This window comes from Idiotropiscis lumnitzeri, chromosome 2, assembly GCF_059441095.1.
Source record: "Idiotropiscis lumnitzeri isolate Australia: NSW breed Sydney's pygmy pipehorse chromosome 2, RoL_Ilum_1.0, whole genome shotgun sequence".
Lineage (NCBI taxonomy): Eukaryota > Metazoa > Chordata > Actinopteri > Syngnathiformes > Syngnathidae > Idiotropiscis > Idiotropiscis lumnitzeri.
This window is the reverse complement of record NC_142392.1, coordinates 21,810,003-21,835,021: the sequence shown is the minus strand read 5'-3', so window position 1 is coordinate 21,835,021 and position 25,019 is coordinate 21,810,003. Positions and strand designations below refer to the sequence as shown.

The following is a 25,019-nucleotide window of genomic DNA, read 5'->3' as shown; positions in this document are numbered from 1 at the left end:
AGGTTATATGCTGTCTGGAGAAAGCACCCTCCAAACTGGAGACAACTAGGGCAGTTTGATGAACAAGAGCGGCCCACCTGCTAACAGGCATTATAGACATTGGACTGGACACGTTTTTCTGTCACTACTGGAGTCACAACTGTGTGTACAAGACATTGGTACAGATGTCAGAGAAGCATGGCATATGTGCTATCACATAGTGGCTGAAGGAATGGATCCATGCAGGTGCCCCGGCCCCAATAGAAGCAGTGAGTGCTTTTTCTCTTGCCATTCTTGGATCTCTGGCCAAAGCTTTTACCGCTCATCCCGATTTGAAGACCTACATCAGTGAGCGCTTTAAGCATGAAAACCTGCCATGTTTTGTCAGGGTAGATGTTGCACACTGCAGCAATATGATCTCCCTGTGGGACCGCCTGAAAAATAAAATACATCGTGTTAAAAGATTTTTTCTGAGATTTAGCACAACTACTTAAGTCACAATGTGTGGAACATGCAAAATAACTTTTACGTGCCATCACTATTGTGGCACTTAATGAATCTGAAGGTAATGACAGTTCTGGAACCCCTCTCCCATCAGAAAAGTGGAAGAAATATCTAAAAGCTCAAATTGCACAAGAAGAATGTATCAGCATGCTACATGAAGAGGTTCAGGCACAGGAACCCGTCGAGGTGCATCAGCAGCAGATCCACACTAATGCTCAACAGTGGGTGACAGAAATATGTGAGGAGATCAGGTCACTTGCCATGGCTGAGGGGGGCAGGGATAACATCCACTTCCTCCCTGAGATTATTCCCCACATCATAAGACAGGAAAGTTACTTACCACTCTGGTCAGGCGTAATGGTCCCTCTCTTCCGAAGTACCAGCATCACTGCAAGTTTGGCAGCTGTTGAAGCAGAGTTCAACAACATAAAAAAGGGCTTTCCAAGCATGAAAGTCTTCTCATTCATGTTGACCGTTTCGTTGCTCGTCATCATGCCTTCATTGAGGGAAACGTGGATTTCTGCTGCAAAACAAAAAAGCTGATGTAGGTCATGTCTTAAGACCTGACGATGCCTCTACTACTTCTCATACTGAGGGAAAAATATATAAAAAATGATGTTGACCTTGGTGATGAGTCTGATGCTGCTACAGTCTTCATACTACTGAAGTTGAGAACTGGAGAGGCTTAGTGGATCGACACCGACCTTGGTTTGAGTTGAACAGAAGTTGCCCTGCTTGAAATTCCCAGAAGTCTGGTGCTGCAAGAGAATATGTTTACTTTGAGAGCAGTCATAGCATTTCAAAGAGGCTTGACCCAGGATTCTCTTGGACATGATGTGGCATACTGCAGGAGGGCTGCTTTTAATAATAATAATAATAATAATATTCCCTTTATTAGTCCCACAATGGGGAAATTCGAGATTCGAACCCAGGCCTCCTGGGGAGACTGGGTCCTGAACGCGGCGCCTTAGACCACTCGGCCATCCTGGCAGCCTGGGAGATGTACAATGACCTGGAAAGTGGAGTGAAAGCAGCATCAGAAAAGACAAAGATCTTCCCACATGCTTTGTTCTTCACAAAGCAGTGATTGCTTAATTGTTGCAATGTAAATAGTTTGGTGTTTTTTTTTTTTTTTTTTTACACAAAGCTATTGTTTCAACCCAAACTTTCTCTACAGGCTCTCATCAATTACGCATGGACTGTTTTTATATTAATTCAGTTGTTCTCAAATGAGGGAATGCTACATCGAGGGGTGTGTTTATGCTGTTTTTATTTCAAAATAGTTCAACGGATATGCTTCGGCCTCACGTCTGCTATAATTCAAGAAATAATCACATAGCTTTAATGACTACTGATGAAATAAACAAGTGAGCGGCAGAACAACATATTAAAAGAAATAAGATCGAATTTAAAGTAATTTACAGCAGTGAAAACAGGAAGATTTTAAGATTACTGCATGCTAGCAAAAAAAGCTACAACAGTGAGTGTAACATGTTTACCTGAAGTTCGTCCGGCAACAGTTGCTTTCCAGGATCATGAAGAATGTAAAATGCGCAAAAACATACAAAACATCGGTTCATTGCAGGAACTAGTTTATAACCTGGAATTAATAACAAATACGAGTGATTCAAATGATTAACTGAACGCGGTAGCACGATATCTATCTCCTTGTTCGACAGCATCCAAAACAAAATAGACTGACGCCGGAGCTTTAGTGTTTGTGACGTCACCGCGTGAATTAAAACGTGTAATATCTATTGAACCGGAGCAGCACAAACGAAACTTTTAACAGCACAAACGAGCACAAACGAATGGCACGATTCCCGACCCATTTGGATGAAAATGGGGCGCTGGGTGACGTCACCACTCGAAATAAAAAAGTGGAATATCTCTGGAACCGAAGCAGCACAAACGAAAATTTTAACAGCACAAACGAGCACAAATGAAACAAACTATTTCCTCCTATTTTTGCAAGAAATGGGCTTGGCGCCTGTACATTGGGGTTCACCCCGGTGGACGAGAGGGGAGCCTCCCTCCGCCTCAAGGTGGGGGGGACGAGTACTGACTGTTGTTTGTGCTTATGCACCAAACAGCAGTTCAGAGTACCTACCCTTTTTGGAGTCTTTGGAGGATGTGCTGGAGAGCGTTCCCCCTGGAGACTACCTCGTTCTGCTGGGGGACTTCAATGCTCACGTGGGTAATGACAGTGAGACCTGGAAGGGCGTGATTGGGAGGAATGCCCCCACCCCCAATCTGAACCCGAGCGGTGTTCTGTTACTAGACTTCTGTGCTCGTCACGAACACCATGTTCAAACATAAGGGTGTCCATGTGTGCACTTGGCACCAGGACACCCGAGGCCGCAGTTCGATGATCGACCTTGTGGTCGTGTCTTCGGATTTGCGGCCGCATGTTTTGGACACTCGGGTGAAGATGGGGGCAGAGCTGTCAACTGATCACCACCTGGTGGTGAGTTGGCTCCGATGGTGGGGGAAGATGCCGGTCCGACTTGGCAGACCCAAACGTATTGTGAGGGTCTGCTGGGAACGCTTGGCAGAATCCCCTGTCAGAGTTTCAACCCCCACCTCCGGCAGAACTTAGCCCACGTACCGGGGGAGGCGGGGGACATTGAGTCTGAGTGGACCATGTTTCGTGCCTCCATTGTTGAGGCAGCCGATCGAAGCTGTGGACGTAAGGTGGTCGGTGCCTGTCGTGGCGGCAACCCCCGAACCCACTGGCAGACACCAGCGGTAAGGGATGCTGTCAGGCTGAAGAAAGAGTCCTATCAGGCCTTTCTGGCCTGTGGGACTCCAGAGGCAGCTGACAGGTACCGACTGGCCAAGCGGGATACGGCTTCGGTGGTTGCCGAAGCAAAAACTCAGGCGTGGGAGGAGTTCGTGAGGCCATGGAAAACGACTTCCAGACGGCTTCGAAGAAATTCTGGTCCACCATCCGACGTCTCAGGAGACGGAAGCAGTGCATCATTAATACTATTTATAGTGGAGATGGGGTGCTGCTGACCTCGACTCGGGACGTTGTCAGTCGGTGGGGAGAATACTTCGAAGACCTCCTCAATTTTACCGACACGCCTTCCATTGAGGAAGCAGAGCCTGAAGACTCCGTGGTAGACTCACCTATTTCGGGGGCTGAAGTAACCGAGGTGGTTAACAAGTTCCTCGGTGGCAAGGCCCCGGGGTGGATGAGATCCGCCCGGAGTTCCTTAAGGCTCTGGATGTTGTGGGGCTCTCATGGTTGACACGCCTCTACAACATTGCGTGGACAGTGCCTCTGGATTGGCATACCGGCCGGGGTCGTGGTCCCCCTTTTTAAGAAGGGGGACCGGAGGGTGTGTTCCAATTATGGAGGAATCACACTCCTCAGCCTCCCTGGTAAGGTCTACTCAGGGATACTGGAGAGGAGGGTCCGTCGGGAGGTTGACTCTCAGATCCCGGAGGAGCAGTGCGGTTTTCGTCCTGGCCGTGGAACAGTGGACCAGCTCTACACTCTCTACAGGGTCCTTGAGGGTGCATGGGAGTTCGCCCAACCAGTCTACATGTGTTTTGTGGACTTGGAGAAGGCGTTTGACTGTGTCCCTCTGGGAGTTCTGTGGACCGTGCTTCGGGAGTACGGGGTACAAAGCCCCCTGATAAGGGCAGTTTGGTCACCGTACCACCGATGTCAGAGTTTGGTCCGCATTGCCGGCAGTAAGTCGGATTCGTTTCCAGTGAGGGTTGGACTCCGCCAAGGCTGCCCTTTGCCACCAATTCTGTTCATAACTTTTATGGACAGAATTTCTAGGCGCAGTCGAGGTGATGAGGGGATCCGGTTTGGTGACTTCAGTATTTCGTTTCTGCTTTTTGCAGATGATGTGGTACTGTTGGCTTCCTCAAGCCGTGATCTCTAACTCTCACTGGAGCGGTTCGCAGCCGAGTGTGAAGCGGTTGGGATGAAGATCAGCACCTCCAAATCTGAGACCATGGTTCTCAGTCGGAAGAGGGTGGAGTGCCCAGGTCAGGGAGGAGATCCTGCCCCAAGTGGAGGAGTTTAAGTATCTTGGGGTCTTGTTTACAAGTGAGAGGAGGATGGAGCAAGAGATCAACAGGCGGATTGATGCAGCGACCGCTGTGATGCGGACGCTGTATCTGTCTGTCGTGGTGAAGAGGGAGCTGAGCCAAAAGGCGAAGCTCTCGATTTACCGGTCGATCGACGTTCCTACCCTCACCTATGGTCACGAGCTGCGGGTCGTGACTGAAAGAACAAGATCTCGGATACAAGCGGCCGAAATGAGTCTCCTCCGCAGGGTGTCTGGGCTCTCCCTTAGAGATAGGGTGAGAAGCTTGGCCATCTGGGAGGGACTCAGTGTCGAGCCGCTGCTCCTCCACATTGAGAGGAGCCAAATGAGGTGGCTCGGGCATCTGATTCGGATGCCTTCTGGACGCGTCCCTGGTGGTGTTCCGGGCATGTCCCACCGGCAGGAGGCCCCAAGGACGACCCAGGACACGCTAGAGAGACTATGTCTCCCGGCTGGCCTGGGAATCCTGCCGGCAGAGCTGGAAGATGTGGCTGGGGAGCGGGAAGTCTGGGCTTCCCTGTTGAAGCTACTGCCTCAGCGACCCGACCCCGGATAAGCGGCGGATAATGGATGGATGGATGGACAGTGAATTAACATTTTCTCATTCTGGTGGCTGTAGTAAATGTCAGAGTGAGGCCTCTAATTAATACACCTAAAATTTTCATAATCTATGTAATTTTAGAGAGGTAGGCGCCATTTTGAGGACGAACAAGAAAACGTGCATTACGTGATTTTGGGTGAAATTTTTTGTCAATTTATGGCCAAATAACCAATCTGATGAACATTTAACGTGAAGTAGTCAGTGGCATGAATAGTTTCTAGTATGAACTGCCCGTTGAATATCACACCACAGCATCTTAATTGGAATAAAATCCAGACTTTAAAACATGAATTTTGTTCATGTCAAGCCTTTCTGCGGTGGCCATGTTGGCTGTTTCTGATTGTGGTCTTGCTGCATGATCCAAGAGGGCTTAAGTTTGAGGCCACAAAGTGATGGCCGGACGTTCTCCTTCAGGATCTTCTGGTAAACCGCAGAATTATTTTTTCCGGCAATCAAAGCAAGTTGCAAGTTCTCCTGAGGAAGCAAAGCTGCCCCAGACCATCACACAGCCACAAAATGTGCCAATGGGCAGCCTTGTAACCACGACCCCCAAAAAAATCCATGAAATTTAAATGGTGACAGTGAGCCTATAGTGACTTATTTATTCACAGTCAGCCCAGTAAAAATGGATCGCTCAATTTTTCTGCAGTCAGTGAATGATGAGATGTCGGGCGAAGTTATCGTTGTTTGAAAGTTCATGCTCACTCACCTTTGAAGTGGAATAAAACAATGGACAATATTTGCTTGTACGGTTTAATCATTGAACAACTATTTTAGTGACTATGTTATCAATGCTGAGTAGAAACAAACATATTTATCAAGTCCAAAACAAAAGGAGAACAAACGAAATTAATACAGCAAAAATAAATAAATCAAAATTTACATAAAATGGCAAACATGAGAATAAAAAAAAATACATTAAAGCAACTCTGGTTGCACTGAACAGCTTAAACCAAGTCAGCATTTCCAGCCAATTTCATTGACACTGTTTGATGATTTCTATTACATTCAAAATCACATGTACACTTTTCACACTTTTGCATCAAAAGTCACTCAGCCCATCTAATCAGTAATGAACCTCATATGGACTTCACTAAAACATTGTTCAAAGGGGATGCATTGCTATTAACGTGTCATATTTGTGCTAATTCTAAACATTTGTCCAAGGGAGGATTATAGACAAATACAAGAAAATAAAATACATTTACATAGATTAAAATAATTAGAATTTTGTAAAATAAAAATAAAAAATAAAAATAAAAATAAGTAACTCACACGAAACACTTGAGCCGTTAATCATAAACATTCTCATTTCATGTTTCTTGATTTTTGCAGTTGTCACTCGCGCATTTGTGTCTCTTGACCATTACCTTCTGTGAGAAGCGTTGGCCACAGACTGAGCAGGTGAAAGGTTTTTCACCAGTGTGCTTTCTCGTGTGAATTTTTAATCTTTCCTTAACAGAAAATCTTTGGCCACAAACTGAGCAAACAAAAGGTTTCTCACCAGTGTGTTTTCTAGTGTGTATTGTTAACTCTGACTTATTAGAGAAGCTGCTGTCACAATCTGAACAGGCAAAAGGTTTCTCACCAGTGTGTGTTCTGGTGTGACGTGTTAAGACTGCCTTTAGAGAGAACCTGCGGTCACAATATAAACAGGCATAAGGTTTCTCACCAGTGTGGATTCTAGAGTGATTCACTAAGCCTACCTTTCGAGAGAATATTTTGCCACAAACTGAGCATGCAAAAGGTTTCTCCCCTGTGTGTGTTCTTGTGTGAACTACTAAGCCTTCCTTCTTAGAGAACTTTTGGTCACAAACTGAGCACGCAAAAGGTTTCTCACCAGTGTGTATTCTTGTGTGTGTTTTTAAGTTTGGACGATAAGAGAACTTTTGGCCACAGACTGAGCATTCAAACGGTTTCTCTCCAGTGTGTGTTCTGGTGTGTGATTTCAAGCTCTCCTTAAGGGAGAACCTTTGGCCACAAACTGAGCATGCAAAAGGTTTCTCACCAGTGTGTGTTCTTGTGTGTACATCTAAGGTTTTCTTGGAAGAGAAACTTCGGCCACAATCTGAACAGACATAAGGTTTCTCACCAGTGTGTGTTCTTGTGTGTATTTTTAAGCTTCCCCTATAAGAGAACCTTCGGGGACAATGTGAACAGGCAAAAGGTTTGTCACCAGTGTGTGTTCTTATGTGTTCATTTAAGTTTCCCTTCTTAGAGAATTGTCTGCCACAATCTGAGCAGGCAAAAGGTTTCTTACCAGGCAAACGGTTTCTCATTCTCACATCGCTTGTAAAAATTACAAAGGCAGGAATTTGAAGGAATATACGGCCATCTCTTTGTGACCCCTCACAGTGGTCTCTATCACCTTGTGTTGTCATGTGTTGACATGAGCTGCTGCTTGGAGGCTCCGTCCCTCTGCTTGCCTCACTTTGACCTTCATCTTTAGTCTTCATTGATACATTAGTTGATGGCAACTTGCAGATATCCTGTTCTTCCTCAACTTTGATGTGAGGATCCTTTCCCTCCTCTTTCATGCAGGCGTGCTCTCGCTCCTCCACATTTTTAACATGAGGGGCCTGCTGCTGCTCTTCCTCTTTAAAGTGGGGGATCTCTTCATCCTCCTCTTCCTCTTTAATGTGAGGACGAACGTATTCACTGATGTCTGCAAGACAAGACAAACACATTGTTGCAGAGGCTATTTTGCTGAATCAATTTGGGTGTATACAAGGGACAGGATGGTATGTCAGAATTCAGCACGGCAGGTTTGATGGGTTGAGGTTCTTTACTCAAGATGTAAGAGATGGGTTACAGATGATGGATGATACACAGTCTGCAGTGTCAAAATAACAAAGGGATGCATAATGTTCAACCAAATGTCACAGCTGACACAAATTAGTCAAATAAAACTTAAAGTGGCAAAATCCAATATAAAATGACCAACTGCTTTTCTAAATCGTATTCTTACTGTTGTAATTGGCCAAATAGTTATCCAAAAGACACTCAAATATACTGGTGCGATCCAAGACCTCTAGTGGCCGGTAAGAAATATGAATACAGGTGACTGCAATAAACGACCTCCTCTAAGTGCCATATAAGGACATAAAGCGAACATGAATGTTCCAAATACACATACAAGACAATATAGAACAAAGAAATGCCTACTTTTCGGTCACAAACTCTACAAATGAAAAAAATGTCAAACGTGTCTGTCGACCAAAAAATTTTAAAAAAGGGACGTAAATGGACCAATTTTGTTCTGATCTCTTTTTTCTCAACCGTTTTGCTGATGTTAAATGGTTCGCAAAAAAGTAGGTGCGATTAGTGCTGTAACGATAATTCGATATCGATATGTATTGCGATAGTTGGGTGAGTGATCTCAATAGAAAATGCTCTAGATAAATTATCGATCCAAGAAGAAGAAAAAACACCAGAGCAAATTGGACATATCACTGCCGTACTCGTCAAAAACTCCCTCCCATTGAAGAAATACAACCCGAGGCTTACGCATGCGCCGCTGAGCTTTTTCCTTGCCCTCCTGGGGGTTAAGATCGAGGATGCCGATTGTGGTTATGTAAAGCCCTTTGAGACTGTCTGTGATTAAGGGCTATACAAATAAAATTGACTTGACTCAGTAAAAAAAAATAAAAACAGGTGGCTAAAGTGGATACCGGTCGACTTGAGGAAACGCAGGCTTGCTTAATAGTTTAGCCGATAACAAGCACCCCCTCCCGGGCATGCACGGCCCGCAGCTCTAGCACACAAGACCTCCGTTGCAACGAAGGCGGGCTTACGTAGCAGTGAAGCCGCTAACAAGCACCCTCCGAGGACACGCACTGGACGAAACAGCCTGTAGCAGCAGAATTGTTCCGTCACAAGGGAGACCGGCGTGCGTTGTGCATTTAAAAAAAATAAACTAATGGGAATTCAGCCCTATTCCCTGTTTTATTTTCAATAGTTGTTGTAAATTCCTCATTACTGCTCCGTTTATACAGGTATTGGTTTGCTGTTTGATTTGCATATTTCACAAAAGGCATGTGTTCGGGCAGCTAATGGGTTGTTGTATTTACGTTAATTTATGTCGGGCATTTTGTTGGACAGCTAAGCGGTCCTAAGAGAGACATTGGCCGTGTCCAAATTAACAGGCTGCGACCTCCGAAGGCCAGTTCGCAGGCTGGGTCCTCGAAGCCTAAGAAGGCTCCTCCTCAAGTAGCCTTATATGGACCGCATAACCCGTGGTGAATTTGGACAGGCTCGATAGCTACGTACAAATAATTAGGCTGCGTCCTTCGATGTCCAATATGGCGGACAGAAGACGTCACTTCCGGTGCGACAAGAACGCTTACGCCGGTGTCCAAATTCACGCGGCCTCCGAGTACTAGCCTTATAATCTGTCCTCGTTTCCATGGAAACTCCATGGAAACGGGCCCTGAGTGAAGGCTACGATCATGCAACCTTCGCAGCCTTAAAAGCCTCGCTCTTCTTCTACGCCGTTCTACACTCGCAAGATGCAAACTACCGAAGCCACATGTTCCGCCTCATCGGAGTGCACTTTCAGATGTAAGTATAAGTTATTTATATGCAATATTAAAACATCACTCATGAGACATATTGGGCAGCAATGTTTGGATATTTAGCTCCAGATTAAGATAATGTTATTAGTTGCGATATCGGCCAAATATAACTAAGGTAGCTCTAAGAACTATTGCATAGGAAGTACGGCTGAAACATTTGAATTGTCTTATTTCTGCATGTTAGCATTATTTTATTTAATCTTTCCCTTATGTTTTAGGGAGCAAGGAGATGACCGCGCTGATCAAGCTGTGCGGGGAGTACGACAGCCTCTTTACAGGGGCCAAGTTCTCCGCAGCCACAGCATGGAGGTAAAAATACAATTACTATCGGGAAAAATATTTGACGGGTTATTGTCTTATTTCCATCCATTTAAACTCAAAATATCAAAAGGAAAACGCATAAGAATGGCGAGACCCACTATAGCAATTTTAGTTTCCATTCATCAGCCATTTGTGTTTGAATTAGATTTGCGCTAACACGCAGCTGTTTATCCTAGCACAGAATGTGCCCTGTATAAATTCCATGTACCCCCGACAATGTGCTCCCCAATTACTGATATTAATGAATAATATACGAATCACCCTCCACATTAACATGATAAAACGCACTGAAACGGTCATGAACTAATGTACTGAAGTACATAAATCTGCATGTTACCCATAACACCAGGATTTCTGACTAATATTTGCATCTTTTTTACCCGTTTTTTCTTCCTTTATTTTTGCATGCATTTTTATTTATTTAATACAGGACCATCGTGGAAAAGCTCGAGCTGCAGGGCAAAGTGACGCCCCTGCAGGCAAAAAAAAAAATGGGATAATTTAAAAATGAAGTATAAAGTATGGAAGTCCACATTTCTTTTTCTTGTGTGTGAAAATGAAGATATAATTGTTTTATCTTTTTGCTTCTTTTCATATAAAGGATTGCAAAAACCCAGGCACTGGCGAAGGGGTGGCAGGGAGAGCTACTGCCGATACTTGGCCCTGGTTCGAACTTATGGATGGAGTGCTCGGACAGAGACCGTCCATCACCCCCCCTGTCCTAATTGCCTCCATCCCTGAGGAAAGACCAGGGCCAAGTCAGGCCATCCCTGAAGAACTCCCAGGGCCAAGTCGGGCCAGGGTGACGCAGGAGGAGGAGGAGGAAGAAGAAGTCGTAGTCGTAGAAGAGGAAGAAGAGCGAGGCCAACAGCCGGAGCAACGACCGAGAGGGAGAAAGCGAAGGAGAGAGGATGAAATGATCAAACTATCCAGACTCGACTTGGCAATGCGGAGACAGGAATTGGAGAGACAGAGGTTGGCAGAGGAGGGAAGGGCAACTGAGAGGAGGGAGACATTTGAAAGGTTTTTCAGTTTGATGGAAAAGTTGATAGATCAAAATAAAAAATGAGTGAAATATGCTTGGTGTTCAAGACTGAAATTTAGATAACATTCATTTAAGAGTAAACAAAAACCGGGGTACTTTTAAAACAGATGAACTAGTTCGTATCCCAGTCACATCTTGAGATCAGCTTCTTCAGACAAAAGTGAAAAAGGCCAGGTTTGTGAAAGACCAAAACTTTTACAATAATATGAAGACTCCACCATGTCTGTTTTGCTTACAAACTTAATTTATTGAAAAACTGGTGGACAAACAAGGCATAAATTAAGTACATTATAATTCACAGTAACTATTCACAGTAAATAAAAAAGCATTTCCCAGTTCAGAACTGTTGCAGGATAAACCTGAGTGTGTCAGTGCTGTTTTGCCAATTTTCGCCTGAGCAGGGACTCATTTGGAGCATGGATGGAACCCTTGTTCCAGGACCCATGACATGGATGGGGCACGAGCAAGAGTCCTGATCTTCCTCTCGTGACTTGAAGTGGGGCATCATACCGGTTGCAGTGTCCACTACATCATCCATTACGTGGGGGTTTGCAGGGATGGTCGGGGCAATAGATGGCTGCCATGTCACGACAAAAAATGGGATAGATTTATTAACCATTCATTACATTGTATATGAATCTATTTTTCCATCTTCTGATATTTTGCCATGTTTGTGTGGCTGTGCTGTTTGATGATTCAGTTAAAGATTATTTTGTGGCATATTTGATGGGATGATTGCTCAAATACCATTGTGCAGTTAAAAGTATTTAAATACCTAAATATACTCGTGGTCCTCTGGTACCTCCTCCAGGGCAGACACCTGAGCAGACAGGTGGTCCCTCCACTGCACTCCAGCGACTGTGTCAGCCACCTCTTCCACAGCAGCCTCCTCTTCCCCTTCGTCCTCCGAGGCCATGAGGTCTCCCACCCCAAGGCAGATGTTGTGGAGGACGGCACAGGCAGCGATGACCTAAAAGAAATAAAAAGGAAATGCTGTATATTAGCTATATTTGATAGTTATTGCACTGAACAGGACATGATTTGATCCTGAATAAAGAGCAACATATTGAAAGTATAAGTATCAATTATACATTTTTTTTTTATTTACTTACATGTGGTGCAAAGGTGTGGTGCACCTCCAGGGCGTGGAAAAAGATGGCCCGGAATCTCACCTTCATCATTCCAAAGTGAATGTCACTACAAAAGATGGGATAGATTTATTAACCATTCATTACATTGTATTTGAATCTATTTTTCCATCTTCTGATATTTTGCCATGTTTGTGTGGCTGTGCTCAATAATTGTGCTGTCAATTATTGAGCGTGCCTTGGAATGATGAACGTTGAAGCGCCGGGCCCCCACGCCCTGCACCGGCCGCTTGTAAGGAGTGATGAGGGGGAGTGGTCGCTGGAGGCACGGATACCCTCCATCTGCCAATATGAAGTGCCCTGGAGGAGGATACAGCCCTCTTTGGTAAAGAGGGCTGTGCCGGAGGACCCTGGAGTCGTGGACTGATCCAGGCCAACCCAAGAATATGTCCAGAAAGTGACCCTGATGGTCACACACAGCTTGCATGATTATGCTGCTGAAAAGCTTGCGGTTCTTGTAGTCATGACCATCAGGGCCACTTGGAGGCTTGATTCGGACATGACAACCATCTATTGCTCCAGCAGCTCTTGCAAATGCATGGTGCTTCGCCAGCCCTGCAAATCCCTGGGTCACTGCCTGAAGGTCTCCTGCAGTGTTGGGGAAGTGGATGACTCTGTGGCAAAGAGCCACCACTTCCCCAGTGACCCGGTGGATGATGTAGTGGGCAGTGGACCGCGGCATCCCAAATGCTCGTGCCACCACCCGATATGATGCCCCACTCGCCAGCCAGAAGAGAAAGACAAGGACCTCTATCTCGACACCCCATCCATGTCGTCGGTCTTGGTCCAGGAGGTTCAGCAACACTCTGAAAGAGTCCCTGCTCAGGCGAAAGTCTGTTTGGAGATCCTCTCCATTGAAAAAACGATCCAACACTGGCACACCCAGGTTTATCCTGCAGTATGGACTTCTTGGCTGTTAATGTTTTGAATAAAAAAAAAAAAAAACATGAACGCATTAATTATTGTACTTGTTTCGTTTGCTTGCATCATTCCTACAGTATCACCAACATAATTTTAATAACTCTGGCCCTAAACTCTCTAGTGGTATTCTGGTGTTTTGCCATATGTAAAAGTATGTGTTTGGTTACAAACTAATCACGGGGACAATTAAGCCGTCACAAGTATCTAAATTCATAAAAACTCTTTCAGAATGTATATAATTCTATCATTTCCATTCGATATTTGTTCTATTATGAAGTTAACACATGTACTACTGAAGTTGCACCACTGATGTTTTTAGTTCATCTGTAACAATCACGTTATAACCCTATTGACCTGTCAATGTTGGTAATAGTGTGAAAATGCTGATAGACGGATTTAGAACTTACTTCATTGCTTCGATAAAGGACAACTCTGCGATGGGAAAGCGTGATCCTCCTCTCCTCAAGAACAAAATGGAAATAAACTAAAAAGTGAAATAAAATGAAGAAAAGTTCGGGTTCCATCGTTTAAAATGAAATAATACAAATGTTTTGCTAAGCCGATGCCTTCGGTCTGGCGCACGTCGCTCATTATCCATTGATTATCCAAGCCGTTTATAAATCCACCGCAAATACTTATCGCCTGCGTCGAACAGAGGAGCAAAGTACATGGGGGCGTAACGTAAATGTTGCGCCAAGCGGCCTTGGCTCCATGGAAACGAAGACCAATTCCAAGGCTGGATTCGAAGGTCGCACGTGACAGCCGTGAATTTGGACACCACGCGCGGTCGTGTCGCGCCGAAAGTGACGTCATGCGGCCGAAAAAGCAGCCTTCGGAGGTCGCAGCCTGTTAATTTGGACACGGTCATTGTCCTGCCTCTGCGAGGCAGATCTCCTCTTATTCAGACTTCCTGTTTATAGTCTGTTACTCTCTCTAACTGTACTTATTTGGTTCTGTAAAGTATGCTGACGCCTTGAAGAGCAACGTAGTCAGTCACATGGTTAAAAATCCCGGAAGTAGTGCCGTTGTGCGAACGTTGCCTCGTTTCTTTCCGCCAGTTCTGTGGGTCATTCCAAACAACTTGCTTCATCTTGAGCAGCCGTGGCATCGTCGGTATGTCTTCTTTTCCTTTAAGTTTAGCAGTTTCATTATATCTCATTTTAGTAGTGAAACGTGCATGTTATAAGACGTGAGTTGATCTGCTTAAAGTGCGCAATTGGCGTCATACTGTCTAGCAGTTAGGTTGCTTGCTGCAGTTCATTTGTTATTTAACAGCGCCCTCTAGTGGCCATTTTGTGTCATGATTCTAGCCGTGTAAAATATAACGGTGTGTCAAGTTCAAGGATGTTTAATGTTTACAATAAACATACACTAATTTGAAACGCAGAAATTTAGACTGTTAAAATCAGTTTATTTTCACATTTGATAACAAATGCTATAATTGTCTTTTAATTAAGTTATCCATTTGTTTCATATTGCTGATTACACAACGTATTTTGTGATTGTCAGTTTTACCCTTTCAATTGTCAATAAACCTGGAGTCGACTGGTCAAGCTGGTGTCCAGAGTCTTGATGAGCGGAAGGTGTTGAGCTTACTGCCTTTGTGTTTAGGGAACTTAAGGAAGGCAGGACAGTGAAACGACGGCCTCATCGCTGAAGATAATATCAGTTATACGTTGGACACAGAAAATGGACCACAAAAAAGAGTCAATAAAAAGCAAATCCCACGGCCCATGTTCATCCATAGCATCTACTGGGAGTGCCGCAGTCCGGGCACGTGCCAAAGCTGAGGCAGCGAAAGCACGCCTTGCTTTCGCTGAAGAGGAAATCGTCCTTAAAATGGAAAAGGCGCAATTGGAGGCAAAAACGGAGAAGCTGTCGTTGGAGAAAGAAGCAGCTGCTGCTGTTGCTGAAGCAGAGACTCTAGAAGCTGCTGTGGAAGAGAATGAGCAAGCCAGCAGAATGCTCCAATTTGGAGAAAGTCCCCTTAACCCTGTAGAACGGACCAAACAATATGTTGTGGAACAATCAAGACAACATTCAATCACATTACTACAAGAACATGTTCAGGATGAACCGGGTGAGCTAGACGCAGAGTCCCTGTTCTCTTTAGATACGACTGGACAGCTATACAGAGATCCATCAATGGCACAACATCTACACTCTCACGACAAGAGCAATGAACTATGTATGGAGTCATTGCCACGAAACTCTATTCAAGCTCAAGGTCTCAAAACAGAGAACACTCCAGCTGGTGCTAGACTCCTCACCCATATATCACCAAGCAGAGTAACAGCTCAGCAGTCCCAACGCACTCCAGGCATGCATTCGACGCTCAATCGTGCACATAGCTATCACAACGTTTACCAAGCGGCCAGCAACAAAGTTCCTCCACATCCCATCGTGCCCAGCCATCTACCACAAAACGCCAATCTCGACCAATCAGGCATGAACAAGTTTGTCAGATTCTTCACCCGGCGTGAGCTGTTTATCGCAGTCACTTTAACGACCAGCCGGAGAGCTACAGAGCTTGGCAGCGGTCCTTTCAAAACGCAGTGGCGGGACTCGACCTAACATTCAGCGAGGAAATAGATCTACTGGTAAAGTGATTTGGGAAAGATTCAGCAGAGCATGCAAAACGTATTAGGGCCGTTCATATTAATCGCCCCCAACAGGGAATGCAAATGATCTGGGACAGACTGGATGCATGCTATGGGGCTCCTGAAATGGTGGAAGAGGCTTTCTTCCAACGCATCACCAACATCCCAAAAATCACCAACAAAGATTATATGAAACTTCACGAGTTCAGTGACCTACTGATGGAGCTGCAAGCTGAGAAGGCGGACGGAATCCTCCCTGGCCTTCACTACCTTGACACGGCGAGAGGAATAAATCCACTGGTCCAAAAGCTGCCCTATAATCTGCAAGAGAAGTGGCTGTCGATTGGATCCAACTCCAAGCAACGCTATTAAGTTTCGTTCCCTCCCTTTTGCACCTTTGTTGACTTCATATTTCACTAAGCTAAAATCAAGAATGATCCCAGCTTAAACTTTGTTAGTCAAGTGGACACCTCGAAAGCTGTCAAGTCTTTCAAAACAAATAAACAAAGAGAAATCTCAGTTCACAAGACAGACGTTTTCAAAACAAATAAACAAAGAGAAATCTCAGTTCACAAGACAGACGTATCTACTACTGAAAACAGAACTGGAGATGAGAACCCTGATCGCCAGTGACCCATCCACAAAAAGCCCCACCTACTACGTAAATTTCCGCGAGAAACCCATCGAGGAAAGGAAAGCATTCCTCAAAGAGAACAAGATTTGCTATAAATGTTGCACGTCAACAAAACATATAGCGAAAGACTGCAAGTACACAGCCACATGCGCCGAATGTGGGAGTGAGAAACAATTCTGCACTTCACCCTGGACCAGCACCGCAGACCAAGGAGCCACTTCCCTCTATACAGCATGGCGGGGAGCCAGCTTCTACAGTGTCTTCCGAGGTCACAAGTAGCTGCACTCATGTCTGTGGTTGAGATCAAAGTGCCCGGTCATGCTAAAAAATCTGTCTCGTCAAGATCTACCCTGTCAACTGTTGTGAGAAATCAATGAAAGTCTATGCAATCCTCGACGAACACAGTAACAGATCCTTGGCCCGTTCAGAGTTCTTTGACACTTTCAACATACAAGGGCCCTGCTCTCCGTACTCCCTCCGCACCTGTTCTGGGGTGACAGAGACCATGGGGAGAAGAGCTTCAGGCTACCAAATCGAATCTATGGATAGTAAAGCCAATCTACCGCTACCGTGTCTCGTGGAATGCAACGAAGATTCCCAACAACAGATCTGAGATCCCAACACCCAATGCTGCATCCAACCAACCCCACCTCAAATCAATCGCGCATCTCATCCCAACACTCGACCAGAGTGCACCCATTATGCTTCTTCTCGGGCGAGACATTATTAAGGCCCACAAGGTCCGCAAGCAGATAAACGGCCCTGGATATGCTCCTTACGCCCAAAAACCCGACTTGGGATGGGTGATTGTCGGAAATGTTTGCTGGGGAGGTGTTCACAAACCTGAGACAGTAAATGCCCTCTATACAAGGACACTAGAACAGAAACGCCCCTCCATCTTTGAACCCTGCCCAAACGTCTTCCAGGTGAAAGAGCGATACAGTCAGCTCCAGGGTTTCAATCATCCTAAACTACAGTCAATAGAGAAACTTACCTGCAGTAGAGAAAACGAGCAGTTGGGCTCCACTGTGTTTCAACAAACAAAGGACGATAACAAGGTGGCCCCATCTATTGATGATATTTCGTTCCTGAAAATTATGGAAAAGAACCTAAGGAAAGATAAAGACAACAGCTGGGTAGCTCCGCTGCCATTCAAGTCACCAAGGCGTCGTCTTCCCGACAACAAAGTCCAAGCTTCAAACAGACTCTCATCGCTAATACGAAGTCTCAACAGAAAGCCAGTGATGAAGGAGCATTTCTTCACCTTCATGCAAAGAGTGTTCCAAAATAAACACGCAGAAGCCGCACCTCCTCTGAAGGAAGGAGAAGAGCGCTGGTACTTGCCGACCTTCGGTGTGTACCATCCAAAGAAACCGCAAAGCATCCGTGTGGTGTTTGACTCAAGCGCCCAGCATGGAGGAGTCTCATTAAACAACGTGATGTTGACCGGACCAGACCTCAACAATAGCCTGCTCGGGGGTCCTCCTCAGGTTCCGGAACGAAGCCGTAGCAGTGACGGTGGATATCGAACAAATGTTCCACTGCTTTCTCGTCAGAGAAGAGGACCGCAACTTCCTTCGGTTCCTGTGGTTCAGAGACAATGACCCATCCCAGGACATCATTGAGTACCGCATGAGGGTACATGTATTTGGGAACAGTCCCTCTCCTGCAGTGGCCATCTACTGTCTTCGGCAGAGTGCAGAAAAGGGCGACGCAGCTGTCAAACAATTCGTTAACCGGGACTTCTACGTAGACGACGGGTTAAAGTCATTCCCTACAGTGAAAGCAGCAGTGGACCTGTTCAAGAGAGCGCAAGACACTCTCTCAAAATCAAACTTGCGACTACATAAAATCACCTCAAACAAAAGAGAATTGATGGAGGCCTTCCCATCCCAAGACCACGCGACCGACTTCAAAGACCTAGATCTCGGTTCTGATGATCTTCCCATGCAGAGAAGTCTGGGCCTCAACTGGGACCTGATGTCTGACACCTTCACCTTTAAATTAAGTGGTGAAGAAAAACCTTTTACACGCTGAGGCGTCCTGTCGACTGAATAGCATCTATGATCCTCTCGGTTTCATCGCCCCAATCGCCATTCGGGGCAAAGCCATACTTAGAGAGCTGACAGACAACCACAGCGACTGGGACTCTCCCCTCCCACATGATATGAAAGAGATGTGGATCACATGGCGATCCTCTTTAGACAACCTTGTCAGTCTCCAGATACCTCGGACTTATGCAGGAACATCCCTCTCAGAAATGTCATACAGAGAGTTATGCATCTTTTGTGATGCCTCAACTATGGCAATTGGTGCTGTAGCCTATCTCAGGCTAACAGATGCAGAAGGCATAATCCATGTGGGTTTCGTCATGGGAAAGGCAAAGCTGGCTCCTCTCCCTGAACACACAGTGCCGAGGGCTTGAGCTCTGTGCAGCCGTCCTTGCAGTGGAACTTGTTGAGCTCATCTCCTCAGAAATTGACATACAGTTGGACGACACTACCTTCTACAGCGACAGTAAGGTAGTTTTGGGATACATCAAGAACGAGACTAGACGCTTCTATGTGTACGTCAGTAACCGTGTCCTGCGGATAAGGAGGTCCTCTCGCCCTGAGCAGTGGCAGTATGTGCCCATGGAACAGAATCCTGCAGATATTGCCACGAGGTCAGTTACTGCCGCGCGTCTTCCAGAAACCAGCTGGCTGAGTGGCCCTATGTTTCTAAAACAACCCATGAAAGTCCAGCCTGAAGAAGACACCTTCGACCTGGTGAACCCTTCAACAGACCCAGATATTCGTCCCCTGGTGTCCACAATGAGCACAACCATGTCGACCAAACATTTAGGCTCGCAGCGCTTCTCTAAGTTTTCAAGCTGGAAGTCACTGACCCGCGCTGTTGCTCGCCTCACTCACATTGCTCGCCTCTTTCAGAAGAGTCCTTTAACCAAACTAAGTAGTTGTAAAGGCTGGCATCATTGTCACCTTACCATCTCCATCAACGAACATTCGCAGTCTGAAAAAAACCATCATCCACGTTGTTCAAGAAGAGTTCTACGCACTCGAGTACACCTGTCTGCAAAAGAAGGAAACTCTTCGAAAAGACAGGCATCACAGAACCTTAGATCCCTTCATCGATGCCGATGGCCTACTGCGGGTCGGAGGTCATATCAGAGAAGCACAACTCGACCAGGAAGAAATAAATCCTCTTATTATCCCTGGCAAACATCATATTGCAACACTCTTGGTCAGACACCACCATGAGAAAATTCGACATCAGGGACGACTGTTCACTGAGGGAGCCATTCGAGCTGCCGGTTTCTGGATCGTTGGTGGGAAAAGACGTGTGAGCAGTGTGATCCATGGGTGTGTCACGTGCCGTAAACTACGTGGCAACCCACAAACACAAAAGATGGCTGATCTTCCGGCAGACCGTTTGTCTACTGATCCTCCATTCACGAACGTTGGCTTAGACACGTTCGGCCCATGGACTGTGTCTTCACGCCGCACAAGGGGTGGCCTCGCACAGAATAAGCGGTGGGCTGTGGTATTTACCTGCATGAGTGTACGAGCTGTCCACATAGAGGTAATTGAATCGCTTGACACCTCAAGCTTCATAAATGCTCTCAGGCGTTCTCTCGCTCTGAGAGGTCCTGTAAAGCTCATCCGTTGTGATCGAGGAACAAATTTCGTCAGCGCTTGTAAGGAGCTAAAGATTACCTCAAATATCGACCACTCTTCAGTCAAGAAGTTCCTCCTGGACCAAGGACCGCTTCGCTGTCCAACAATATACCCGACATAAATTAACGTAAATACAATGACCCATTAGCTGCCCGCAAACATATCTGTTGTTAAATACGCAAATTAAACAGGAAAACCAATATCTGTATAAACAGAGCAGTAATGAGGAATTTACAACAACTATTGACAATAAAACAAGGAAAAGGGCTGTATTCCCCATTTGTTTTTTGTTTTTTAAATGAACAACGCACGCCGACCTCCCTTGAGATGGAACAATTCTGGTGCTACGGGCCGTTCCGTCCAGTGCGTGTCCGCGGAGGGTGCTTGTTAGCGGCTTCACTGCTACGTACGGCCGCCTCCGTTGCAACGGAGGCCTTGTGTGCTAGAGATACGGGCTGTTTCGTCCCGTGCGTGTCCGGCTTAACTATTAAGCAAGCGTTTCCTCAAGTCGGCCAGAAAGTCCACCTTAGCCACCCGTTTTTTGTTTGTTTGTTTTGAGTCACGCTAGCTCAGCGGCGCATGCGTAAACCTCGGGTAGTATTTCCTCAATGGGAGGGAGTTTGTGACGCGTAGGGCAGTGATCAGTGATCGGTCAAATTTGCTCCGTTGTTTTTCTTTTCTTCTTCTTGGATCGATAATTTATCGATACCATTTTCTTTCGATATCACTCACCCAATTATCGCGATGCATATCGATATTGGATTATCGTCCTAGCCCCACATGCTTTAATTTAATTTTTTTGAATGAATTTTCAGAAGAGACTTGATCAAGTCATGTTAAGCCAAATTACAATCGTCAGCAACGGTAGGTATGAGAATATATGACCCATTCATCCAAGCATGGGGTCCATCTGACCATTAAATGGCCACATACATACAGTTACTAGTTCAAAAAAATGTGGTTAGTCGTGTAATCGAGGTACCCTAATATTCATGTAACTTGAATACATGAGAGCGAGAGCGAGAGACACTCTCACACACTGTGGCTTCAGTCACAAGCCAGTGCCTTCTTGTGCTTGTCCCAAGCCCGGATAAATACAGAGGGTTGTGTGAGGAAAGGCATCCGACGTAAAACTGGCCAAATCAAACATGCGAATCAAATACTTCCATACCGGATGGGTCAAGTTCCAGGTTAACAACGACCGCCACTGGTGCTGCTGACCTACAGGGCGCTGGTGGAAATTGGACTACTGTTGGTTGAAGAAGGAGAGGAGGAAGATGTGTTCAAAGGAAGAAAGAGAAGAGTAACACAAAGAGTCTAGAAGTGAGAGTAGGCACTTTGAATGTGAGTACTATGACGGGGAAACGTAGAGAGCTGGTTTACATGGTGCAGAGGAGGAAAGTGGACATACTATGCATCCAGAAGACCAGGTGGAAAGGGAGCAAAGCTAGAAGTTTAGGGGCAGGGTTCAAGTTGTTCTATCACGGTATAGATAGGAAGAGAAAGGGAGTAGGAGTTATTGTGAAAGAGGAGTTTGTTTGGAACGTGCTGGAAGTAAAAAGAGTGTCAGATAGAGTGATGAAGCCAGGAATCGAAGGTGTGATGATCAATGTTGTTAGCGGGTTTGCGCCACAGGTAGGTTGTGAGCTGGAGGAGAAGGAGAACCTTTGGTTGGACCTCGATGAAATGATGCAGAGCATCCCTAGAAGTGAGAGAGTTGTCATTGGTGCAGACTTCAATGGACATGTCAGTGCAGGAAACAGGGGTGGTGAGGAGGTGACGGGCGGGTTTGGTATCCAAGAGAGGAACGCAGAAGGGCAGATGGTGGTTGACTTTGACTTGGTGGTGGAATGAGGAGGTGCAGAAATTGATCCAGAGAAAGAGGTTAGCTAAGAAGAAGTGGGACAGTGAGAGGACTGAAGAAAGTAGACAGGAATAAAGGGACATACAACGGAAGGTGAAAGCGGAAGTAGCCAAACAAGGGGCTTACAATGACTTGTATGTGAGGTTGGACAGTAAGGAGGGAGCGACCGATTTATACAAGTTGGCAAGGACGTGCAGCAGGTTAGGGTAAAAAAGGAGTAGTGTGATTGGAAGATGGAAAGACTACTTTGAAGAGTTGATGAATGAGGAAAATGAGAGAGAGCAGAGAAGAGGTGACTGCTGCTTACAGCTAGAGTCAAAAATACGTGTTTTTTTATTTCTTTTATTTTTATACATTATCGGATCTTACCCCTAGTATTCAACACCATAATCATGATTATAATGCTGGTTTCAAAATTGGAGTGTTGTTTTTTTTTTGTTTTGTTTGAAATCTGGTGCATTATCAGCAAACACGAATGAAACTATTTGCCTAACGTAATTACAGTACATCAACGCAAACGCATAGATATGGGCAAATTCTAACACAGCGACAGATTTAATGAGGTGATATTGACTTCAGCTGTGTGCGCTTGGATGACGAACTGGAGCCAAAAACGACGCAGTTTGGCCTGTGTAACGTTTCATCGTTTTCCTCAAGCACAGAAAAGAACAAAAGAAATCAAAGCGCCGCGGTTGCTAGCAAAATTGGACCAAAATGGGATCGTGATGCTATTTTCCGTTCACGAATGAGTCAGTGAGAGAATGTGCTATATTGCCATTCTCGCGCAAACGATTAAGTGAACGAGTCTTTTTAACGATTCTTTTTGATAAACTGATTGAGTTCACTTCAAAGAACAGTCATGCCCATCACTCGTGGTGACTGTGGATGGCCGACCTTTAGTGGCTCCGCGTTTCTAAACATTTCAATAGAGTTAGAACAAGTGGTGAACAAACCTGCTCCGCGTGGGCCAACAGGAAACTTCTGGAAAACGGCGTCGTTGTCCTCTTTTGCTCCACCAAGTTCCTCCGTGTATTCTGTTGTCTTTCTTGCGCACATTTTCGAAAGACGGTCACAACACTCGCCACTCACACTCGATCTCTGCTGGGCGATGTGTTGATCGCAAACGTGTCTCTTTGTTCGCGGCTAGCAAGCTAAGCTAAACTAAGCTAACCTAACTAGGCCGAAAAGGCTACAGCGCGCATTAAGATGTCTGAACGCGAGGAAGAACGTTTAACATAAGACGTTCGAGTCTCGAAAGGTAGCGATGGACGTCTGCGTTTGGGCCCGTAAGCACACGTGATGGAAATTTGGGGAAAAATAAGGACGTAAAAACTACAGCAACAGCAGTCCAACTAACTGTGACGCGATTGTAGCGCTCTTCCCGGCATCCTTTGCGGCTGTCCTTTTTTTTTTTAAACTTTGAATGTCCAAAACATAGTGGCATAGTCTCATGTGTCATTATCCACACCGCTGATCCTGTACAGGGTCGCGGGAGGGTGCTGGAGCCTATCCCAGCTGACTACGGGCGAAAGGCGCACTACACCCTTGAACTGTTCGCCAGCTAGTCACAGGGCAGACTTAGACACCATCACTGAGTGGGAACTGAACCCACGCTGCCCGTACACAACTCGGGCGAGTGTACCACTCCACCATCAATGACTCGTGGCATAGTACATTGTTAATATAAGACATAAAAGATAATAGACAAGCCTCAAGAAAGTATCAGAAAAGTAAAAAAAAAAATAAAATAGATGGATATCAATAATCATAAATAAATAAACAAATCAATAAATAAGAAAGAAAGGGGGTCACGATGGGTTTTCAGCAAGGTTCAACTCCTCTACTAATATATAAACTTTCACAGCATTTTTCTTTATCGTGTATTTCAAGGATGCATAGTAATGACACAGTTCCTTATGGAAAAAAAAAAATAGGTTTTGATTTGATGTATCGATTTTTATGTAGAAAATATTTTCCGACAATGCTAAGTGTGTTAATTACAACGTCATGGGATGATGATGGGGAAAAATTGTAGGGTTGAAATTCTATTTGATGAGAAAGAATACAGTTCTCGAACAAAGTTTTGCCGGATTTTGACATGAGGTAGATAAGGCTCTGTGATATTGTTCATTCACCAAAAGCAAAGGAACTGATGGGTTCACATTACTTTGAAACAAATTAAAGGACATAACGATGGCAGATTGAGGAATTGCTTTTATAAGTGAAAAATATGTAACTGACTAGTGCTGGGAGGAGTATGCAAATCGCTGTTGAGAGTCCGGTTAGAACTCCAATAATGAGGGTATGGTCTTGTGGTTCAGGTCTTTTAATAAAGTTGCAGTCAAAGCACACATTTCTTGACGCTTCAAACGCTCTATTCGTGTGGTTCTAAAAGGAAAATAATAAACATTGAACATTGCATGTTACTAATTAGCAGTGAAACGTGGATTGTACAGACAAACAAACAGTGGTATTAATGCTGTAACTTACTTGTCTCACGCACAACTCAAAGCAGGATAAATGTGGACTACAACTCAAACTTAGCTCGATAGACAGACTGACACGATTCTCCCCTCTTCCTCCTTCTTATATACGCACGCACGCCCACGCACGTGAGTTGGAGCACTAAACTCCGCCCTCTTAAAGGAGCCGCTGTCACAGTCTCTGAGCAGCCTTTTCGACAGCCGCCCCCATATTCACCTGTGAATATGAACAACAGAAAAGGTTACACAAAGGGTAATTAATCGTCCTTCGGCAGAGCAGGTAGGCTGATGAGTCTTGCCACAGGTCGGACGTAAGTTCTTCCCTTCACAGTCACTTCGGCTGATCTGATTCGAGTGTCTGGTCCAGGAAAGACCTGAGAGACTTTCCCTACAGGCCAGAATGCCCGTGGCAGCTGCTTGTCCACAATCATAACTACATCTCCCACTTGCAGATTAGCTGATTCATTTTGCCACTTGTGGCGGGCTTGAAGTGTCGCAGGAAGTGCTGCCAGAAATGGTCTGTTAGCACCTGACTGTGCCGCTATCTTCTTCGGCCAAGTATCTCGGAGTCCTCATAGACGACTTGTGGCAGCGAGGC

At 45.4% G+C, this 25,019-nt stretch overlaps 1 long non-coding RNA gene and 1 pseudogene across 2 annotated transcripts; both read right to left on the bottom strand.

Moving 5' to 3' along the window:
- Positions 1-110: 110 nt before the first annotated feature.
- Positions 111-1,313, bottom strand: LOC148341961 (uncharacterized). Its single transcript, XR_015842188.1, has 3 exons — positions 1,107-1,313; positions 824-1,003; positions 111-413 (listed from the first exon to the last, which is right to left on the bottom strand). It is a non-coding gene; the product is annotated as an uncharacterized LOC148341961 (long non-coding RNA).
- A 4,601-nt stretch (positions 1,314-5,914) lies between these two features.
- On the bottom strand, positions 5,915-23,415 carry LOC148341960 (uncharacterized; annotated as a pseudogene). The gene is made up of 2 exons (XR_015842171.1): positions 22,892-23,415; positions 5,915-7,819 (listed from the first exon to the last, which is right to left on the bottom strand). The product of XR_015842171.1 is annotated as an uncharacterized LOC148341960 (transcript).
- Between the last annotated feature and the right edge of the window lie 1,604 nt (positions 23,416-25,019).